The sequence below is a fragment of the Lissotriton vulgaris genome, chromosome 5 (genome assembly GCF_964263255.1).
Source record: "Lissotriton vulgaris chromosome 5, aLisVul1.2, whole genome shotgun sequence".
Taxonomy (NCBI): Eukaryota; Metazoa; Chordata; class Amphibia; order Caudata; family Salamandridae; genus Lissotriton; species Lissotriton vulgaris.
In genome coordinates, this window is record NC_141693.1 from 1474821895 (window position 1) to 1474843345 (window position 21451).

General features: G+C 45.7%; 1 protein-coding gene across 1 annotated transcript in view; it reads left to right on the top strand.

Annotated features, from left to right (window-relative positions):
• Positions 1-283: 283 nt before the first annotated feature.
• Positions 284-21451, top strand: part of BLACAT1 (BLACAT1 overlapping LEMD1 locus) — a 190447-nt gene continuing 169279 nt past the window's right edge. The window contains exon 1 of the mRNA XM_086920377.1: positions 284-405. The gene's annotated coding sequence lies outside the window, so the exon portion shown is untranslated. The remainder of the gene's footprint in view (positions 406-21451) is intronic.

Sequence of the window (21451 nt, forward strand, 5' to 3'; positions counted from 1 at the left end):
ACCTGCTTTTTAGACCTGTCCGTGCTGAGCACCGGCAGGACCCGGCTCCCTTAAAGCCCCGTTTGTCGCTATAGGTGGGTCATATAATATTGCATAAATTAGCGTGCGGTCTCATTATTTATGCTGCTGATACTGGATACATTGTAGAACCACTCTCGTGAGGACGCTTCTCGGGGAGGGGTGGGTGCATTTCTCAGGCGGGGCAGGTGTGTTCAGTAAATCTAGCCCCGTGTTTTCTGCTCTTGCTTTTCAGGCTGGGGCTGTTGGGCCCGAGGTGCCTCGTCCGCACTCAGTGCAGTGTGAGTGGACGGAGCTGTCCAGCGAAGGCGGGATCCTTCCAGCTAGACAGAGAGACGAGACTGGGGGGAGAACGGGCGGACAGCGCCCCCTGTCGCATCTCACTGTGTAAGTCACTGTCTCCTTTTAAATGCATGTCTTCTAAGCTTTAGGTGACAACGCTGTCAGAGCGGGGGGTGGAAGAGCTGGGGCGAGGGGCTGTCCAGGGCAGGGAGAAGGGGGCGAGCAGAGGTGCAGGGGGATAGGTGGGGGACAAAAAGAGACATGAGACAGAGACAGGAAGAAGGGCAGGGAGAGATGGGGGGAAGATGGAGCTTGGAACAGTTAAGAAAACAGGTGGGGGAGTGAGACACGTAGAATGAGAGGCGGGTGACGTGGGGAGGGAGAGACAATGCGGTATAATGGGAGCAGCGTGAGACACGTAGACTGAGGTGCAGGGTGACGTAGGCAGGGAGAGACAATACGGTATAATGGGAGCACCCTAAGGCATGAGGAGCAGGGTGGCATTGGGAGGGAGAGACAATACGGCACAATGGGAGCCGCGTGATACACGTAGACTGAGGTGCAGGGTGACGTAGGCAGGGCGAGACAATACGGTATAATGGGAGCACCCTAAGGCATGAGGAGCAGGGTGGCATTGGGAGGGAGAGACAATACGGCACAATGGGAGCCGCGTGATACACGTTGACTAAGGTGCAGGGCGACATAGGGAGGTAGAGACTTTGCTCCATAAAGGGAGAGGTGTGAGGCACACAGACTGAGGTGCAAGGAAGTTGGCACATTTGGTATAACTGAAGAGACGTGAATCAGCAATCGATTTGTCAGAGGTAGGCAAAGTGAGGTATATAAGGAAGAGGTATGAGGCCGAAAGAGGCAGATGGACTAAGTGAACGGCAGAGAGAGTGCAGAACTGACGTGGGAGGTAGGCTCTATGAGGTATGAAGGGCGAGCTGTGAAGCAGGGACTTTCCACGGGCCAGGGGAGGTGGGAGTGTGTGGCTGGTGGAGGCTGCAGTGAGGTATCACGGGATAGCTGCAGTGAGAGGAGAGAGGCGGCTAGAGAGGGAGAGGGGGGGGGGGCACGAGGCACAGAAAGAATAACTTGGGAGGTAGGAAGAGGGAAGAGAAGAAATCGGAGAGTTGAATGAAGCCAGGAAGGAGAGGGAGAGGATATACTGCGAGGTGTGAGGGGCGCTGTCAGGGGCCATGGTGAAAGGCATGAAGAACCAGAGGTAAAGGTCATAGATGCAGAGGGGTGTGAGGTAGGGTGAGAGAGGTATACATGAGCAGTTCAGGGACAGGAAGTGACAGAAAGATAGGCCAGGGGAGGGAGAGTGAGGTACAAACAGATGTACGGTAAGAGACAGACTGGGGCCAGAGGGAAGTAGGAGATAGGCCAGAGATGAAGAGACAGCGAGCTATAAAGGACGCGTGTGAGAGACAGACCGAGCAACAGGAAGAGAGAAGGGGGTGGGCTGGTGGGAAGGGAGCTTCCATGCAGCGACGGGGAGGAGGAAACGACAGAGATCCGAAATAAATGGGGCTGTGAGAGAGAGATGTAAAACGAAGAAGAAGAGAGAGAACTAAAGAATATCGCGCGAGATGACGAGGAGAGTGAGTGAGAGAATGGAAGAGAAGCAGAGGAGGCCTGCCCAATCTTCTGGCCCTCAGGGAATCCGCGAAGGCCGGGCTTTTCTCTTCCTGCTAAACTGACACTTATGGGATCTCATTGCTTCCTGCTATCTCAGCTAGCGCCAAGACGCCCTTTTTTGGCATTCGAACGCTTTAGAAGAACACCTAATATAATATATATAAAGAAAGTGTCACCAATGACAAAGAATTCAATGGGTAAAGAAGGCAACGAGGAGGGATATATGAGGGAATATGGGAGGTGGAGAAAACAAAAGAAAGTAAGTCGGAGAGGCATGGAAGTGTGCAAAGAAGAAAAAAAAACCAAGGCAGAGAGAGAGTGGGATGGAGGGTATAGAGTAAGAATTTTGAACAGAGAGAGGCAAGGACATGGAAAAAAGAGACAGTAAGAGTGAGAAATGGGAGAGACAGGGTAAAGGAGTGTAGAGACAAGACACAGATAGAACATTTGAAAGATAGGGTGAGGGGGCAGCAGGATGAGAAGGAGAGACAATGTTGAGATGAACAGAGGCGGGGAGAAAGAGACGGGACAAGTAACAAAGAGTGGCGTGAGAAGAGGAGAGAGTCAGGGAAAGGCGCACCGGAGAGATCAGACAAGAAGAGGGAGAGACAGAAAGAGGAGAGACGCTTTGTATAATTAGTCCGACATAGGAGAGAAGCGTGGAGTAACAGGCGCCACAAAGAGAGGGGAAACTCTGACAGGGGAGACAGATGGCGAGACAGGTAGGAGCAGACAGGGGTGGTGTAGAGGAAGGACGGCTTGGCACAGAAGGATAGGCAGACATTGAGGGGAATGGGGGGTGCAGACATGGGGTACCCCTTTCCTTCAGGCGAGTATTTTTTCTTAAATTCTGTTGTTTTATATAGCACAGACTTTCCTCAGCAGGGTTTCAGAGCGCTGTACATAGGTTGTGTGAAAGCACCAGGCAGAAGTCAACCATGTGATAACTGGACACAGAGCTCGGCAAATACTACTTACATTACAGCTTGTGCTTGAGGAACACATGGGGGTTCGTTGCAGTGACATAAGGGGTGGATAATAGGGAATTAGGTTAGTTCAATGCTGTGTATGCTGGATATAATCCTTGCAGTACACATGGACAACAACTAGGCAGCTGTGCATTGACTGGTAGACGTGACACAGCAGCTAACATATAGCCGTCCAAGATATGTACACGAGTGCGCCAGCCTGGCACGGAGCCCGCAGTACCAAGTGCCAACACCAAGAAATAAGGACGTGATTAGAATACATCAGCCTTTTGAGTGGGAAACAATTAGTCACACATTGATGACTAGATTGCAAACAATCCGCAGCACAAAGACGGCAGAATACGTGAGTGGGCAGCGTAAAGTACAATACTTTACGTAGGCGCCATGGGCCAAAGGAGCCCTAGATTAAATATTAGACATGATGTCATAGATACATTCAGCAGCTTCAGGTGTAGGTAAGTTAGAGCCAAGTACCCACATCAAGAAATCAATGAATAATTCAGCTAGAGCAGCAGCGCGCGAGGCATGCTTGTTGATACACGAGGGACGTATGAGCAGAGAGGCCGGGGGCAAATAATCTAGAGTAAAGGTTCAAAAGCACAGGGAAAAAGCACGAGGACAGAGTAAGACAAAACAACACTGAATAAGGCACACTTGGTGAAAAGAGGCCTCAGACAGTAGAGAGTAAAGGTAAAAGAATGGTAATGGGAGATGGTTGAGCCCAGAAATGGGGGAGGTTTGGTACACAAAATACTCTGTTCCCCAGCACCGACTGACGAGGACAGCGGCGTGTACCAACTTGGGTCTGTCGGGTGGATGAGTCCCTCATCTATATGTCCAAGAGAGGGAATCCCACACTAGTCAGAGTTCAGCCCTAATCTAAACTTCACTTGAAAGTTGCCAAAGAACTCCATGTGTGTGCAGGTCTGTGGGGCTGGTGCATACGGGGTGCACTGCAGGCGGGTTGGTGAAAATGCTTGTGCGGGTCTGTGGGGCTGGTGCATACAGGGTGCAGGCGGGTTGGTGAAAATGCTTTTACGTGTCTGTGGAGCTGGTGCACACAGGGGGCAGGCAGGTTGGTGAAAATGCTTGTGCGGGTCTGTGGGGCTGGTGCATACAGGGAGCAGGAAGGTTGGTGAAAATGCTTGTGCAGGTCTGTGGGGCTGGTGCACAGACGGTGCAGGGGGGTTGGTGAAAATGCTTGTGCGGGTCTGTGGGGCAGGTGCATACAGGGGCAGGCGGGATGGTGAAAATGCTTGTGTGGGTCTGTGGGGCTGGTGCACACAGGGTGCAGGCTGGTTGGTGAAAATGCTTGTGCGGGTCCGTGGGACTGGTGCACACAGGATGCAGGGGGGTTGGTAAAAATGCTTGTGCGGGTCTGTGAGTCTGGTGCACACAGGGTACAGGGGGTTGGTGAAAATGCTTGCGCGGGTCTGTGGGGCTGGTGCACACAGGGTGCAGGCAGGTTGGTGAAAATGTTTGGCGGGTCTGTGGGTTGGTGAAAATGCTTGTGCGGGTCTGTGGGGCTGGTGCACACAGGGTGCAGTGGGGTTGGTGAAAATGCTTGTGCGGGTCTGTGGAGCTGGTACACACAGGGTGCAGGCGGGTTGGTGAAAATGCTTGTGCGGGTCTGTGGGGCTGGTGCACACAGGGTGCAGGCAGGTTGGTAAAAATGCTTGTGCGGGTCTGTGGGGCTGGTGCACACAGGGTGCAGTGGGGTTGGTGAAAATGCTTGTGTGGGTCTGTGGGTTGGTGAAAATGCTTGTGCGGGTCTGTGAGTTGGTGAAAATGTTTGTGCGGGTCTGTGGGGCTGGTGAATACCGGGTGCAGGGGGGTTTGTGAAAATACTTGTGGCTGGTGAGAGTCTTAGTGAGTCATCCTCTGAGGAGGGTCTGTGTGGCAGAAGTTATGGGTTTGCATCTTTGCGTGGGATCTGTGAGGGTATCTGAGGGTGGTATCTTTGTGTGGGTTTATCTATCATGGGGCACCTGTGTTTGGGGATCTGCGGGGGTTTGTATGGTTTGTTCAGCGGGGGTCTGTGTGGGGTACGCATGTGGAGGTCTCTAGCTGGAAGGCCGATTCACACATGTACTGGTGCACGGGGCTCTGTGAGGTCATTCTGTGTCAGAAGTCACAGATTTAGATCTTTGTGTGCGGGATTTGTGTGTCCTCACGCATAGAGATCTGTGTGTGTGTAAATATCTATGAGTAAATGTCTGTTTGAGAAGATATGCTGGTTATGCGGCAATTGCACGTACCGCATAATGACACATATAGCTCCAAAAATGCCCCCTACACAAAAAGTTCTGGCTAGTAGGGCGTGTGACCACAGGAGGGGCTCACTCTGCTTGGGGCCATCAAGGTCACCCTGCATCCCTCTGTGTGCTGAAATGCAGTTGGGCTTTGAGACCTACCATGACTACAGTCACTGGATGCCCACTTTAGAGGAGCTGTCCTCGCAGAGTGACCCCCAATTAGAGGGCACTGGGGTTCAGGAAGAATGCTCCTGTCTTGAAAATGTGAACTCCTCCAGAGTGAGGCTTAAGTTGTGGCGGTGCTATTGTAAGGGAACGTTCTTAGAGGAGCAAGGCTCCCACGATGAGGGGGCTGTGGAGGAAGGCTCTTATCGTGAGTATGTTTAAGTAATCAGAATTATTTCTATAGAGGAGACAGGAGGGGGCTGTATAGGTCAACGTACACATCTTTATTTGATTTACTTACATAGTTTTTTTTATAGCGCGGGCCAGACCTCATGGTTGTTGGAGCGCTTCTTTACGAGAACTTTAAATGTGTTCTGCATTGAGAGGAAAAACATTAATTAGGGGGAAAAAGGTTTGTACATCAGGGGAAGTGAGAACACAATGGTCTTTACATCAGAGACAAAGAATATTCAGTCACTCCATTTCGTAGAATAGACATCTTTTGATGGCAATGAACTACACACATTTTGAATTTGAAAAATTAAGAACATTTTTTTTTTCTTGGTGGGAGGTTTGGGGGGAAAAGGCCCTACTGAATGGCTGGCCAATCATGTAATGCTGGAAACATTTGAGGCTGTAGATGTCTTTGTGAAGAGCGCTCATGCTATTGGTTCATTGTGTTTAACTGTCTTGCCTTGGGAGGTGTATGACGCCGGCCTGGATATATTTGCAGCTAGAAGAATGTATTTATGGAAATCAATCCCAAAGTAAAAAACAAATAAATGAGAAGAAAAAAACACACATGGTCTATATAATGCAATGCATCCCACACATTCAAATGAGGATTCAATTAAAAGCTTTCCATCTATGAAAAAGGTGCTCCGTTGATGCACACTGAGAAGGCGCTTGGACAGCGCATCTGGTAACTCGAGATAGTACAAATAATCAGAAAACAAGTTCGGATTCTTTAGTAAACCAGTTCAAACTCTATAAGTTTAAAGTCCATTTGTGTTACTGAATCCAGTCTTGAGCACAAGAAGTGAGGAGAAGCATGAAGGGCGGCAGGATCTGATTTCCAATGAAGGCATCCAGTGAGATATAGGATGGGGTCTCTGGTGGGCAGCCTTCTCTAGGATCATGCCACTGTAGCTAGATGGCAGGCCAAGGCCACAGCTCTGAGAACGCTTTAGGGATAGTTCTTGACTCCTTAGTGCCATTTGGGACCCTCCTGCCGGTCCACTGATGCTGGACCTCTCTGCAGCATTTGATCTCTCCATTCTCATTGACCAACTAAAAGTGATAGGCCTTGGAGGATCAGCGCGGGACTAGTTTCCATCCTTCCTCTCAGACAGAACTAGGCCAGTCTCTCTATTGCAGTTTCAATCTAAAGAGTGGAAGGTGAACTCAGGAGAGCCCCAAGGACTGGCCCTTTCACCACTTTTTTAAAATATCTAATCCATTCCCATCGAGAGCTGATTCAGAGATTTGGTTTTCAGCTGGTATCATATGATACGATAACATCGCCCAAATTGTTCTCAAGCTCTATAAGGCGTCCTCTGGACCCTGGTCCCCCCTGCAGAATTGCTTCCTCACTGTACAGAATTTAATATTGCCAAATGTAGTCGAATTAAACTGGGATAAACAGTTTTCTTGTCAGGTATTCTCAATCAGCTTGGAACCAACCTCTGGCTGATTTCACTGGGCCTGGTTCTTGCCCCAACCAAAGATGTAAAACATTTTTGCTTCAGGATTTGGAGATTTTGAAGTCAAGACGCAGCCTCCTCTGGCTGCCAGTTAAGGCTCTGTGCATTGAACATCCATCTTTTCATAAGTCTGCCCTTCCATTACTCTGAACGGACTGTACCGGTCTATCTCGACCAGATAGCCCAGATCCGGTGCTAAACTCCCCCTTCTGGTCCCTTGTTCCCACTGTTTCTGCATAAGGGGGCGCTCTATCAGTTCCCTTGGCCCACCCACTGATCTACGTCAAATCTTCTTTCATTGTCTGTTTAACAAATAGCTTAAAACCACCACTTCTGATGACCGGAGCAGCACCCCCGCCCCCTCCAACCCCACCCCCCACCCCCGCGCCTTGAGACCCTCACCGGTGAGTAGTGCGCTTTATAGTCCCCTGATTGATTGATTGATCTTCTATTTCTTTTTCTCTTTTCAATATCCATGTTCTCTCCCATTTTGTTCCTCTTTATCTGTCCTAATGGAATAGGACACTTTACTCCGCCCGTGTTTACAACGCATGCCATTACCCCGCCTTTTTTACTCTGCAAAATCTTTTACAATGCAGGGATTTCCGATTTACAACACAATCCATTACAACGCATTCCCCATTACAACGCAATTTACTATTCTAACTCCACCGGGGCATTGCTTTGGGGAATGCATGGTAATGGTTTGCGGTGTAAAGCCCTACGTTGTAAAAGATTTTGAGCAATTACGAATGCCAGGTAATGGCAAGCGTTGTAACACATTTGTCGTAAAGGATGTTTACCGTCCTAGTGCCACGGTGCAGTCGGATGTGAGCCGTGTGCTACAAATATACAAAAAATAAAATTCAAATATAAAAGTATAGAACTTTGTTCAGTTAGAGAGAAAGATTGAATAGGAAATTAGTCAAGAATGACTAGGACTAGCGCCATGATCAATGTCTCGGCTATAAGAAAGGGGATGCGTGGGCATTCCTTTCATATATACTTCTAATCTGATGCTCGACTGCTGTGGCTGTGCAAGATATGAATGCCTGCATTTGCATAACAAGGTTGATATCAAAGTGAGGTTTCTGGCTGAAGGTGCTGGATCACAGTATCGGGAGTGAAAGAGATAGGGCTGGAGGATGCAGATATGAGAGGAAAAGAAATTATGTCTGCTTTGCAGGAGTTCAACATGAGGGAGCGGAGAGCCATGCTTTGGTACACTGCTGCCAGGCAGTCAATCTCCATAGATGGAGGTAGGTGGTGGCGGTTGGGACTGAGAAATAGATTTGCGTATCGTCAGCTTATAGATGAGAGAAGAACCCAAAAGAGGAGATGAAGGCGGTGAAGAGAGAGATAAGGAGTGTACTTAAGACTAAAGCTTGGTGTAGGCCAACATGTGAGGGAGATGGCGGTGATGGCAAGAAGCACCATGAGATGGAGATAGAGTTTAGAGATATAAGGCGAGAGCCTGTCAATGGCTGATCCAACAATGCGACGGGTCAAGGAAAAATAGCACTGTGGTGTCACCAACCTTACACACACGCAGAGCAGAGGACTAGGAGAATGAGGGGCAGATGTATCATCCGTTTTTTTTTGTCGCAAACGCTGCGAATCGGAAAATAGCAGCGTTTGCGACAAAAAAAACGGGATTTGGAATGTATCATGCAAAAAGTCTCGCAATACTAAGGAATCGCTAATTTAGCGATTCCTTAATATTGCGAGGCTTTTAAGAAATGGCAAATTGCGATTTAATATTTGAAATGTATTAAGCATTTCAGTGTTGCGATTTTTTACTAAGAATTCGCACATTACCATCAACTTGTAGTTGGTGGTAATTTGCGAATTCTTTTCAAGAATCACTTTTTTAAAATTCTAAAGGTACCATATGACGCTCATACATGCCCTTAGGGCATGTATGTGCGCCATATGCATATACATGTCAAATTCAGGGATGCAGCAGGGTGTCCTTAAGACACCCTTGCACCCTTGAAATTATTCTCAATTTGCGATTAGCAAATTGCTAATCGCAAATTGAGTATAAATTCACATTCATTCCTATGGGCCTCCTGGCCCATAGAAATGAATGGGAAATTATTCCGTAATTGCGATTAGCAATTTGCTAATCGCAATTAAGGAATTTTAGGAAATCGCTAATAAATAGCGAAATTCTACATACATACCATTTTGCACTTCTCAAATAGCGATTCCTTAACAATCGCTATTTGAGAAGTGCAAAATGGTATCTTGATACATCTGCCCCTAAGTTCATAGAGTCATATGTCCGTAATGGTGTCCAGATGCCAGAGCAGCAGCCACACCAGAGAGAGAAGCTGAACAGAGAGAGGTCTTCAGCCTACTTACTATGGATAGATGAGATGTGTCTCGGATAAGAGGAGGGAAAGGAGGGAGAGTTTGATATATCACAGGGTTTTTACCGTCCTAAACCTGCGATTTTTAACATTGTGGGCTTTATGGGTACAAATATCCTACGTGCAATATATTAAAGGTACATTGCAAGTTTTAAATCTCTTTGTGACCCAGAATGCATACATTGTGACTCCTATAAATCGATAAGGAAAGGAAGAGTGAAATCAGAGTGCTCCCTTCCAAGCAATTCCTAGTGAGATATAGGTTTGTGGCCACAGACTGGAGGCCAGCACCAAAGGTGGTGCTATCCATTCTCACGGTAGATACCTCCCTTCACTTTGTGAATGTGGCTGTGGGCACTGGGGGTCAGCATGGTGATCCAGGGGATCACTGTATTCTCATCTGGTTCCTTTTACGCTATGCCAGTGTTGGTTGAATCGTGCCCCCTGCTCTTTCGGGAGAGGGGCTGCAATGTTACAATTTTTTCCAAATGTTAATACAGGAATGGAGGTCTGTTGACCCTGGGTGGTCTCTAACTCATTCATCATAATGCATTCACAGCCATTCTATAGAATTCACAAAAGGAGCCCTCCCTCATGTCTATGCAGAAGGCAGGAATTGTGTGAATCGACCGAATGATGCGCCGTGACATGGTGTATCTTTTGCAAACATATTCTTGGGTCCTAAAGCAGTCGTTGTACAGAACTACAACCTCTGTACAATCTGAGAGTCCTGCACCGGTCCATTATCGACATAAGAGATGGCGATTTCTGTGGAGCGAATCACTGTAAATGTCAAATGAAGGACATTGAAGTGATTGTGTGTGATGAGGAAAAGGGTGAAGCGGTTGAGTACAAAACATCTGAGAACTCTTGAGAAGTGGGAAAAGAGTTGGGTGGGGGGTGTGCAGGATAGAGGAGTTTTCCATCCGGTTCTGTGCTTTCCAAAGTCTGCCTTGAGGCAGAGGGTCTGTGCCTGGGAGGTTCACACTTTTCATCACTAGGGATGCTGTCACCTCTTCTCATCAGACAGGCACATGAACTTCATAGCAGTTACCTAAGAGGCCAATAGCCAGCAGAGTGCTATATAAACACCCAGTAACACAGCTTAACAGAACACAACACAGCATGACACAAATAATTTCTATTTAACCACCCAGTGTGCGATGCAGAGTTCCCAGCCCCCTGGCTCTTGTGACTTTGAGGAACTATGTCCAGCTGCTGTTACAGCTCCCTCGCTGGGGATTAACCCGCTTTTACTGCATTGTCAAACATACATTAGTCACCTTCCAGATTTAGCATTTCACCAACCATTTGCCTGGAATGTCCAGGTTTAAGATAAATATGTAAGATAATAAACTGGCTCCACTGTTTTAATAAAGGCTGCCACTTAATGGGGAAGACTATTTTTCTTCTGCATTTAAAGGACATCTTTGTCACTTCTGACGCAAGCGTTAGACAATAGAGTTATAAGGGTCACCCGAGTGCCTCTCTGTTTTTATCTTATTTTCACATAAGTTCCAAACGTTCGGGCTGGGGTGTCCAGCAGTCAGGTCTCCTGGAGTAGCACAAAGGTGATTCTTTTTCCAAATAGTCAATAAACCAGAGTCTTGCTCTCATAGCGCGTGGCTATGTAGGATCCAGGATAATGGCCACACATTGCCCTGCACCCAATCGTGGATCAGTCTGAAGACTTGGGGTGAACATCTCGACACTCCACAGGCGGCCTGATCAGATTCTGAGGGGACCCCAAGTCTTTTGGTGTTAGTGCTCGGGTCACTATCCTATTTACCAGAGTCCCTAATACACTCTGTGGTTGAAGGGTCGCCATCTCAAGGTGAAAAGATTACATCTTTGTTCATATGATATATATCACACATGCAGTGGACGTTATCTGGATGCATCACAGGGGGGGGGGGAACAAATGCGCCGAGGGCTTTTTTAGTACACGGGACTTAAATGTTTATTGTGAAAAAAGGGGCTGATTACAATGGCAGGGAGCCCGCTTTGAAACACTGTCGGTGGCGGTCTCCCCGCCATCATAACCAATTTTTCCTGACCACTATATTATGATAGAGAATGTATGACCTTACAACACATGCATTTACAATGCATGCCTTTACAACGCGGTTTTTACATCTCAACATCCTTTACAACGCATAAATTTACATCCCATACCACTACAACACATTTTTTAAAACTACATTTATAACGCATTCCATTACATCGCATTATACCTTTACAAGGCATACCATTACAACGCATACCATGACATTGCATTTAAGGTAAGTGTTGGATACTGTAGGGGTAAAAATTACTATTCTAACTCCAGGGGGTGCAACAGTAGAATAAGTGCTGGATAGTGTAGGGGTAAAAATTACTATTCTAACTCCAGGGGATGGAACAGTAGGGTAAGTGTTGGATAGTTTAGGGGTGCTATGCATTGTAATGGTATGCGTTGTAATGATATGCGATGTAATGCCTGCATAGTAGTGACATGCGATGTAGTGTTAATAGTTGTAGTGACATGCAATGTAATTGATGCATTGTAGTGACATGCGCTGTATGATGTTGCTATGTAATGACTGCATTGTAAATGTGGTGCGATGTAAGGATTGCGTTGTAAAGGTTGTTTCCCATGATAGAGGGCGGACGTGTGGTGCTCGTAAAGACCAACTACCACACATCCGATGGGCTCCTTCAGCCCGCCGGCTGTGGGACGGAGGGGCTCATAGTCTCTACAATGCTGGTGATGCCTACCATGCACCGCCGTAGGGATTACGATGTCCCTTTCTGCCAGCCGTTTCCTGGCGGGTTACCTGCCATGAAAAGACTGGCAGAAAGGGACATTGGTGGTCAGTAGCAGGCCTCCTTCCCCTCTGGCCCTTTGTTGTAGGTGTTGGGGGGCAACTATGGTGCCCCCCTACATATCCCAGTACCATGTGTCAGGCACCACATGGTGCCAGCCACAGAGCAGGGATATGTAACATGTCCCATTTTTACATTGCAGCGAGTGCTGCAACAGCAACACCCACCGCAATGTATACTATAGGCATTGCGACCGCCAAGGTGGCGTTCTGCTTGTAATACCTACTATGGGACTACCGCCAGCGTGTCAGACGGTCCCAATCCCGATACAATGACAGATGGACTGAAGTCCGTCCGCCATCGTAATAGGCTCCAAAATTCAGAGGGTGCTGTATTTTTAGCAGAAGACAGCAAGTCCAGGGTGGGACCTCTTATTTGGCTTTGCAAGGCTGGAGAAGCACTCTTTCCAGTGTGGTAAGGGGAACAGGCCACCCCCACATTTGGTATGGCCGTAGTGAAAGGGTCTTAAATCCCCCTGAGTTCCCCTCTACAGGGACCTCTGTGCAGGGGGACTAGGACATTGGAAAATGTTGTGACATTCCCAGAAGTCACCCTGAAAAACTGCGCCTGGAGCAGCTTTTCATGTGTACTTGAAGGAATGTTTGTAAATTTCTTTTTTTTTTTATATATCTTTATTTGGTTTTTTACAACAAATATGCATTTTGTCTCCCCCTCCCCCCTCCGGCACAGGCAATATTGATATGAATTTAGAAGATGATAAGAAAAACAATATTTTTGTAAAAGGAGGAAAGAAATGGAAGCTAGAAATTCATAAGAGAAACAAAGAGGAAAAAAAAAACATTGAGAGATTGTGCTCTTCAATTAAAGTATAGCAAGTTATTTAAACATGATTTAGATATACAGATACTTCGATTTTCTGATATATAAGCTGTAGTGTAGCTAAGTGCTATTTTGGCGTTGAGACCATTCCCTTAGAGGAAGCCAAATTTGGAACCCTTTTATCCGTTGCTTCCTGCCTTTTGTCTTGTAAATAGCCATCTCTAAATTATATATGGCTAGCAGTCTTGAAAACCATTGTTGGAATGATGGGGCGATGGGGTCAAGCCAGGCAGAGGCTATGCAGATTCTTAAAACAGCCATTGCTATAAAAATTAATTTGTGCCCAATTATTGGATTAGTCAGATTCGTTATACCCAACATAACTGTTTCATCGGGGAGGGTGATTGCTGCATTTAAAACCGATGATAAAAAGCGTTCAATACTTAATTTCAAAGATGTTAAGCAGTCACACGCAGAGAATATATGTAAACAATCAGCACTTGGTAAATTGCATTTAAAACAACATGTACCTCTCCCACTCCCCCATTTGGCTATTTTGTCCGGGGTATAGTACATAAAAAAGCATATTTTGTAAAATTGAGTCTGTAATTTTGTTGACATTAGAACAGATTGTGAGTGATCATATGCAAGTTTAAATTCTTCTGATGTGATATTAAGTTTGTTCTGCCATTTTTGTGTAATATTCTGTAAATCATCCGGAAAGTGAGACAGTAAAAGAGCATACATCCCCCCAATCCTGATTTTTTTCCTGGGGTTACTTAATATATTAGCAATATCAATCTCACAAGATAGTTTATTTTCTCTATTATGTTGCAATATAAAGTCTCTTATTTGGAGATACTTGAAAAAGTCTCTCCATTCCAGGTGATATTTTTCTCGTAAATCCTCAAAGGAGTATAACCCTCCTGAGGAGATCATACATCCTATGTGGGTAATTCCCGCAGCCTTCCATCTGTTCATGCATACCCCGCTAAATATTTCAGGTAGAACAGCGTTATTTTGAAGAGGGGAGTAGAAAGATATTCGTCCTATACCAAGTAGTTTTCTCACAGCTTTCCATACTTTGAAAGATCCTAGGAGTGTTTTTAACCTGACTTTTTTGTGGTAGCTGACAAAAATGTGTCTCCATAGATAGCCCGTACTTTTGTGACCCAGGATTAGTTGATAAATAGACGGGCAGCTGTTGCCCAGTGGTGTTTCTATCCCATCGAGATGAAAGAGCTCATGGCTATATAACAAGACTGTTGCCCAATAGTATACCTTTAAGTTCGGGAGGGCGAGTCCTCCTTTTTCTTTTGGGAGCGTCAAAGATTTATAAGCACGTCGAGGTCGGGTGTAAGACCAAAGAAAGCTTGAGAAAGCACGCTCCATTGTTTTAAACCAGTGATCTGACATTTCCAGATTTATAGCTCTAAACATGTACAGGATTTTTGGGAAGTAGACCATTTTGAGTGCGTTTACCCGACCGATCAGCGATAGATGTAAATTATTAATACGGCGGAGGTCTTTTTGCATTGTATCTACTAAAGGCTTTAGATTTAAGTCCACTAGGTTTTCCAGTTTGGATGTGATAGTTATCCCTAGATAAGTAGCTTTATCTGTTACTCGGGAGTCTCTCAGGTCACACTTGTTATTTAATATGATTTGTGTCTTTCCTTGGTTCAAAGCATAGCCTGCGTGTTTCCCAAAAGTTTTTGCCTCTGTTTCAATAATAGACATGGCCGAATTTGGATCAGCAGTCACTATGGCGATGTCATCGGCATAAGCTAATGTTTTTGTTAAATAACCTTGTGTTGAGATGGGAGCTATGCCCCCGTTGCATTCCAATCGTCGGATAAAAGGATCTATGTAGATTGCGAATAGCAACGGGGAACAGGGGCATCCCTGCCTAGTGCCTCTTGTAATTGTCAGTTCTTTGGTGAGGTTGCCATTAACCATGACCGAGGCACGGGGGTTGATATACAATTTCTGGACAGCCCCTATAAATCCTTTTTTAAATCCCACCCGGGACATTGCCTGCCACAGGAATGGCCAGGAGACCCTATCAAATGCTTTCTCGGCATCGAGAAGTATTAGTGCCATTGGGTCTCCTGCCACCTCAGTTTTGTCTAACAAGCTTATCACTCGTCGAGTGTGATTTGTGGTTTCCCTCCCGGGGACAAAGCCGTGCTGGGATTCAGATATGATTTTATGGATAATAGGTGAGATACGGTTAGCTAATATTTTAGAGTAAATCTTTGAATCAACATTTATTAGGGTGATAGGACGATATGATCCCATTAAGTCAGTGGGTTTTTGTTTTTTGGGAAAGATGACAATTTTTGCCCTGGACCACGAAATGGGAGGTTGCCCTCCTCTAAATATGTGTGTACATAGATCTAATAATATATTTTTAAGTTGGTCCATGAATACGGTATAGAATTCCAGAGGGATAGCGTCTAACCCGGCTGCTTTCCCCCGGGGAAGATCCTTCACAGTTTTTATGACTTCTTCTAAGTTAGGGGCTACCTCCAAGTTTCCTTGATCAGCTGCATTAAGTTTGTTAAAATTATCAATTTCAAGGTATTCATTAATCTTTCCAAGTTCTACTTCAAGCTCTTCCTTATATAAAGTGCTATAAAAGCACCAAAATGCTTCTGATTTTTTCAGGGTCGGATATCCTGCCCTCTACTGGGTCCTGTATCTCCCTTATGATGTTCTGAGATGTCTGCTGTCTCATCCGTATAGCCAACTGATGGCCGACTAGCTCATTAATCTCATATGCTTTTTCACGGTGGGCAGTAGCTTTTTGCACCGCTTTGGTAGTATAAATACTTGTAATTGCCGCTTTGGCGATTGCCACCTGGTTTTGAACATTAGTTATTTCTTCTATAGTAGAAGGATCTCTTGTTATAATTATCAGGTTTTCCTCAGCCCCCCTTAGTGCTTCTTGTAGTGCATTTAGTGATTCTCTTGCTTTCTTATTAGATCTTAGAGAATATTGGATTGTTTCTCCCCTAATTCCTGCTTTCAAGGCATCCCACACATAGTCTACTGTTGTGCTCCCTTTGTTATCTTTCAAAAAATTGGTAATCCAGATTCTCATGTGTTTACAATATTCAGTTTCAAGTAGCAAGGATCTCTCGAAGGTCCAAATTCTTTGTTCCTGGTGTGTAAGGGCTAAATCTACTGAATATAACAGAGGATTATGGTCTGAGAGTACCCGGGGTAATTTTTTTAAAACTGACGTGGATCTTAATGAATTGGAGATTAAAAAGTAATCTAGCCTTGCGTGTGTATGGTGAGGGTTTGAGAAAAATGTGTACCCTGGATCATTGGGGTTGGATGATTGCCACCCATCCACGAGTCCGTGTGTCAGACATAGCTGCTTAAAAGCCTTGAATACTTTTGGTTTTCGACCACGGTACTGCCAGTCATTCCCAGTTGACCAATCGTGAGAAAGATTTATGTTGAAATCCCCACAGATTATTAGTGGTAGGGGCCAGTGAGTAAGTTTGTTTGATATTTGATGTATAGCTGAGGGATCATCCGTGTTATTCCCATAAATAGAGAAGATAGTTATTGGCTGGGATTTTCCAGGTTTATATTCTGTGATCACCCATCTCCCGTGTTTGTCCCGCTTAGTTTTAGTGAAGTGATTCCCTGCTCCTGAACCTTTTGCTAAAATTGCTACCCCTCTAACCCGAGCACCTTGTGTGGTTGCACCTATCACATTATATCCCAATGATTTTAGCATATGCGACTGAGAACCCTCAATATGAGTCTCTTGTAGGCAGACTATAGTAGCCCCTATAGACTGCAATCCGACTGTTACCAGTTGCCTTTTTTTCACATCATTTAATCCACATATATTAAGTGATAGAATTTTTAACACCCCCATTTTATCATTCTACGTGTTTCTATGTACCTTTTTGAAGAGAAAGCCATAGAAATGGTTAGAAGTTTCTTTTTTATTGCAAACTGAAGAGATATGCCTGCCCAGACCCTGGTTCCCCCCCACCCTCCCCCCCCACCCCCACCATCTTTGAAGGTTACCTGGCTCCGAGCGAGCCAGGGGTGTGACATCCGGCGTGCAGGACCCGGTGAGCCCACCTGGGTCCCCCCCGAACATTTCAGTTATCCTGTCAGACATGAGTTGACAAAGTAATATTCATATGAAAAAGAAGAGAAAGAAAAGAGAGAAAAAAAAGGGGGAAAGTGATCTATAGAAGAATCTCTAAGCATCTGAGTTGCCATTATTTATGTCCAGAGATTTCATCTAAGTAAGTTTTAGTCTGTATCTCAGACACAAAGCTACGGGTATGTCCTCTGTATATAATTTTCAATCTTGCAGGGTTTTGAAGGTAAACTGTTGCGCCCAACTTCTGGAACGGATCAAAGAGTTGTCGGAGGCGCCATCTTCGCTCCACGGTTGCGTGTGCGAAGTCAGGTCTGGTGAAGACTGATATACCATCCATGGTCCTTTTACTGGTAGGTCTGGCCAGGTCATAAAAGGCCTGTCGGAGCAGGAAATTCCCAAAGAAAATTAGCATTGCTCTTGGATGTTGTTGAGCAGCTGCATTACGATTTTTCATCATCAGAGGAAACCGATGTACTCTTTGAATTTCTCTGTCTAGATCCCAGGCTTGTAGTTCAGGAAAAGCTTTTTGCAGGAAAGTAATCATGAATTTCCTTGGGTCCTCCTTCTCGATGCCCTCTGGTATTCCTAGGAAGCGAAGATTGTTTTGTCGCTGATAATTTTGCTGCTTCTCTAGCTTCCACATGATGTCCTTAGCTGTGGCTTCATGTTCCTTAACCCCTTCGTAGCTAATGACGAGCTGGGCTCGTCATGGCGCTTACCTGCCGTGCGCTGATGACAAGGCCAGCTCGTCATAAAATAATGTAAAACAATAATTTGCAGCACAGGACGGGAAAACGCCTAGCAGCCATGTGGTTAATTTTGTAAATTTCTAAAGGTTTGAAATCGGCAAGCACTTTTTTATGACTCATGCCATTGTAATTTCCTCCTTTTCCTGTTAATAAATATGTCACGCATCCCCAGGCCACACCTAGGGGCATATTTACAAGAAAGTGGCGAAGTGTGTCGTTAAACCAGGATGGCTTACGTTACGCTTCATCACTTTAGAAATGCAGGGCTGTACCATATTTACTAGTATATGGTGCAGCCCTTCGTTTCCCCTACCTCTGGCACTGAGTTCAGCTGCCTAGAGCCAACGCAGGCAGCCTTGCACCTTAGTGCAAGGGTGCCTGTTTTGAGGGGAAAATTGTTTATGTGAAGGAAGGTCCCCCTTCCTGCACATAAACAATCTTTAAATGCTGTTTTGTAAGTTCTATGTGTGCTGCTTAATGCAGCACACATAGAAGTTGTAAAAGAGCATTTTTTTAATGACTGTTTATGTACAGGAAGGGGGACCTTCATGCACATAAACTCCTATTTAAGCTGCCCTTGTAAATAGGGGGCAGCGTCTCAATCAATAGGTGCTGCGGTTAAACGCCCACCACAACACCCATTGCCCGCCCCTTTCACGCTAAGTATAGCGTGAAAGGGTGCCTTATTTACAGGGCAGCGTTAAGCCACGTTAAGTAGCTTAACGCTGCCTTGCAAATAAGGCAAAGGTACTATCACAATCACAAGGTCACTAAAAGTGATGTTGTGGTGGATACAGGGGCTTCTAAATATGCCCCTAATGTTCATTGAGGTTAGTGCGTGTGGGCGGCTGCAATCGAGGGCTCTATTTCCAAACCACACAGGAACCAATGGCCTGGTGGAGAAGATCTTCATTTCCTGTTCACAGTTCAGAAGGGCCATCACGCTCCTAGAAACATGCTTCACAACAAACGCCTCCAGGTCTGCCCTTCACAGCTTCACGCAGCTCTTAAAAAATGCGTCTCCCAGACTTTCAATAAAACAAAACACAGGTAAAGCGGTCAAAACCGAGCGTGGTGCAGCGAAAGCATCAGTGAAATAAAAAAGGGAGTGCGGGTCCCCTCACGCGCACCAGCGTGACCTGTGACCCCACAGAGCGAGGCCGGGGCGCGTCTGCGGTGAAGTGTGGACGTTAAGGAGCTGACACGCGCAGGCAGGCACCGGAAGTAAGCCCATCAAAGCAAATTAAATCTGTCTGGTATCATTTTAATCAAACTTATTCCGCTGGCTGCGCCCGTTAATTACCCCCTCCCTCCCCCCTTCAATCCCCCTGTCACGGGAGATGTCAGCCTCAGCCCCCTCCCGTCTCTTCGGAGAATGGGTAATGCACATTAAGGGGGAGGGGGGGTACCAGTCTTTTGTCCCACGCTGCCTCCACCCAAACTAAATTAAGTGTGAAATTGAATCGTTATCAAAACAAAGCCAGGGACTAATGAAAACAACATTTTCTCTTATGCTCTGGTTATTTATTCCTTTAGGGTTTGTTTCTTTCCCTCTCTCTTTTTTGCTGCTCTTGCTCTCTCTCGCTTTCTCTTACAGTTCTGAAAACATTCGTTGAATGAATGTCATTACCTTCCTCGGTACTCCGTGCAGTACTTACTGGTTCTAGTGCCCACTGTTACTGCAAGCATGCTAGGGCCTGCTCTGCGCCTGGTAAGCAAGAGGAGCTGCCCACAAAGCAACACACTTGTGACTTAGGGCAGGCCATGCTCTTACCAGTGCATTCCGGTACTGCATGCAGCACCATGAACGCGCAGTACATACTTCTATCTGTACATACGGTCCACAGTGCATAGGAGTGTAGTGCATCATGCCCCTCTTTATTGTTAATATGTTATAGTCTGCAGATCTGGGGTTTACTCCCAGATACACCAGGGCTATTTTTTGTCCATCAAAATCAGAGTGAGGAAGCTTATAAAAAACACTGGAAACACAGGAGGGCGCGTTACGCAAGACGGGTTACACAGTGATGATGTAATTGATGACATCATTGGTGAAGTAACATTGTTATTGATGAAGGTAGTGCTCAAAGTATTTGTCACACAAGGAATGGGGGAGAGGCAAAAAAAACACACTACTGAAGCCTCCCCAATCACAACTGTAACACACACACAGAGGAGTAGCGGGTGAGGTTTAGGAGAAGTGGCACGTGCTCTGTGGAAAAATACTGCCCTCACTCACAAAATTGTGACATGCTTGGGCTTGCTTCAGTACAGCCCCGCACAGACCAATGGCTGGTGTGGAACAAAAGGGTGGGGAAGCCAATACAAATATGAACAATTATATAAGTAATAAATCTGGGATCGCCAAAAGAGAAAGTGCAGTGAAGGTAAAAACTAGTTCAGTGGTGTCTTTGTGCAAAAAATGTATTCCTAGATCCACTGACTAGGGTTAAAAACGTGAAGGATGGTGGTGACAGGAAAGTATTAGGAGTTCCTTCACCCCTCCTTACTGCCAAATTGTCAACATGTTTTTGCTGCGTGGCAAGTGCCTGTAAGTTTAGGTCACCACAGCATTCATCGGCAGGGCCGTCTTTAGCACTGGTGGCGCCCTGTGTAACAATGTCTGTTGGCGCCCCCCAATGACGACTAACCACGGATTCCCTCAACACTGGCCTTTAACCGTGCCCCTCAAGTCTCCAGAACCACTGTCTCTCTGATTCATTTCGTTTTATAGCACCACTCATACCAGTGTAAGAGCACTATACTTCACACACACATTGCACAGTGGCAATCGTAGGTGTGTAAATCAGTGTTTAGGAAATGTTACATCAAACACGACCACAAGGTGTAGTGTAGGAGTAACATGTCATTGATAATGGTAGGCAATTTAGTTTAAGAGTCCTTATTCTGGAAAAGCACAAATTCAGAATTTAAAATGTAACACCATTGTTAGGGGTTCTCTTTAATAACAAGAATTGTTTTCCACCCAAATGAACCCTTTGGTAAGGTTAGGATAATGAAAGACTTGGCAAAACCATATAGCTCTAACATATACCTTGCAGTTTATGCACAGCTCTTTGATGACAGTTAATAGCTCAATGTTCTACATTATGATTTTGACTTACAAACGACAAGTAACAAAAGGAGCTCTCTTACAGAAGCAGTAACCCACTGACCTACTTACATTGCATGCACTTTGTTATCTGCATAGTACACGTCCTTAGCAGCCTGCACTGTAATCCTCTGGGCTACCTTTGGATGAATCAAAACTTCCACTAAACAAACCTCTGGACTCGTTCCAGGAACACGATAAATCACCAGAGTTATCTTGACCTTTTAATTGATGCCTACAAAAATTGCTGGAGGCCAGGAAAGCTCCGGAGGGTTGGTGCTTTTAAAATAATAATATTACTTGTAAAAATGACGCACCCACCCCAAGTCAGTGCCCGGTGCGGTGGTACCGATCGCACCATCCTAGACCA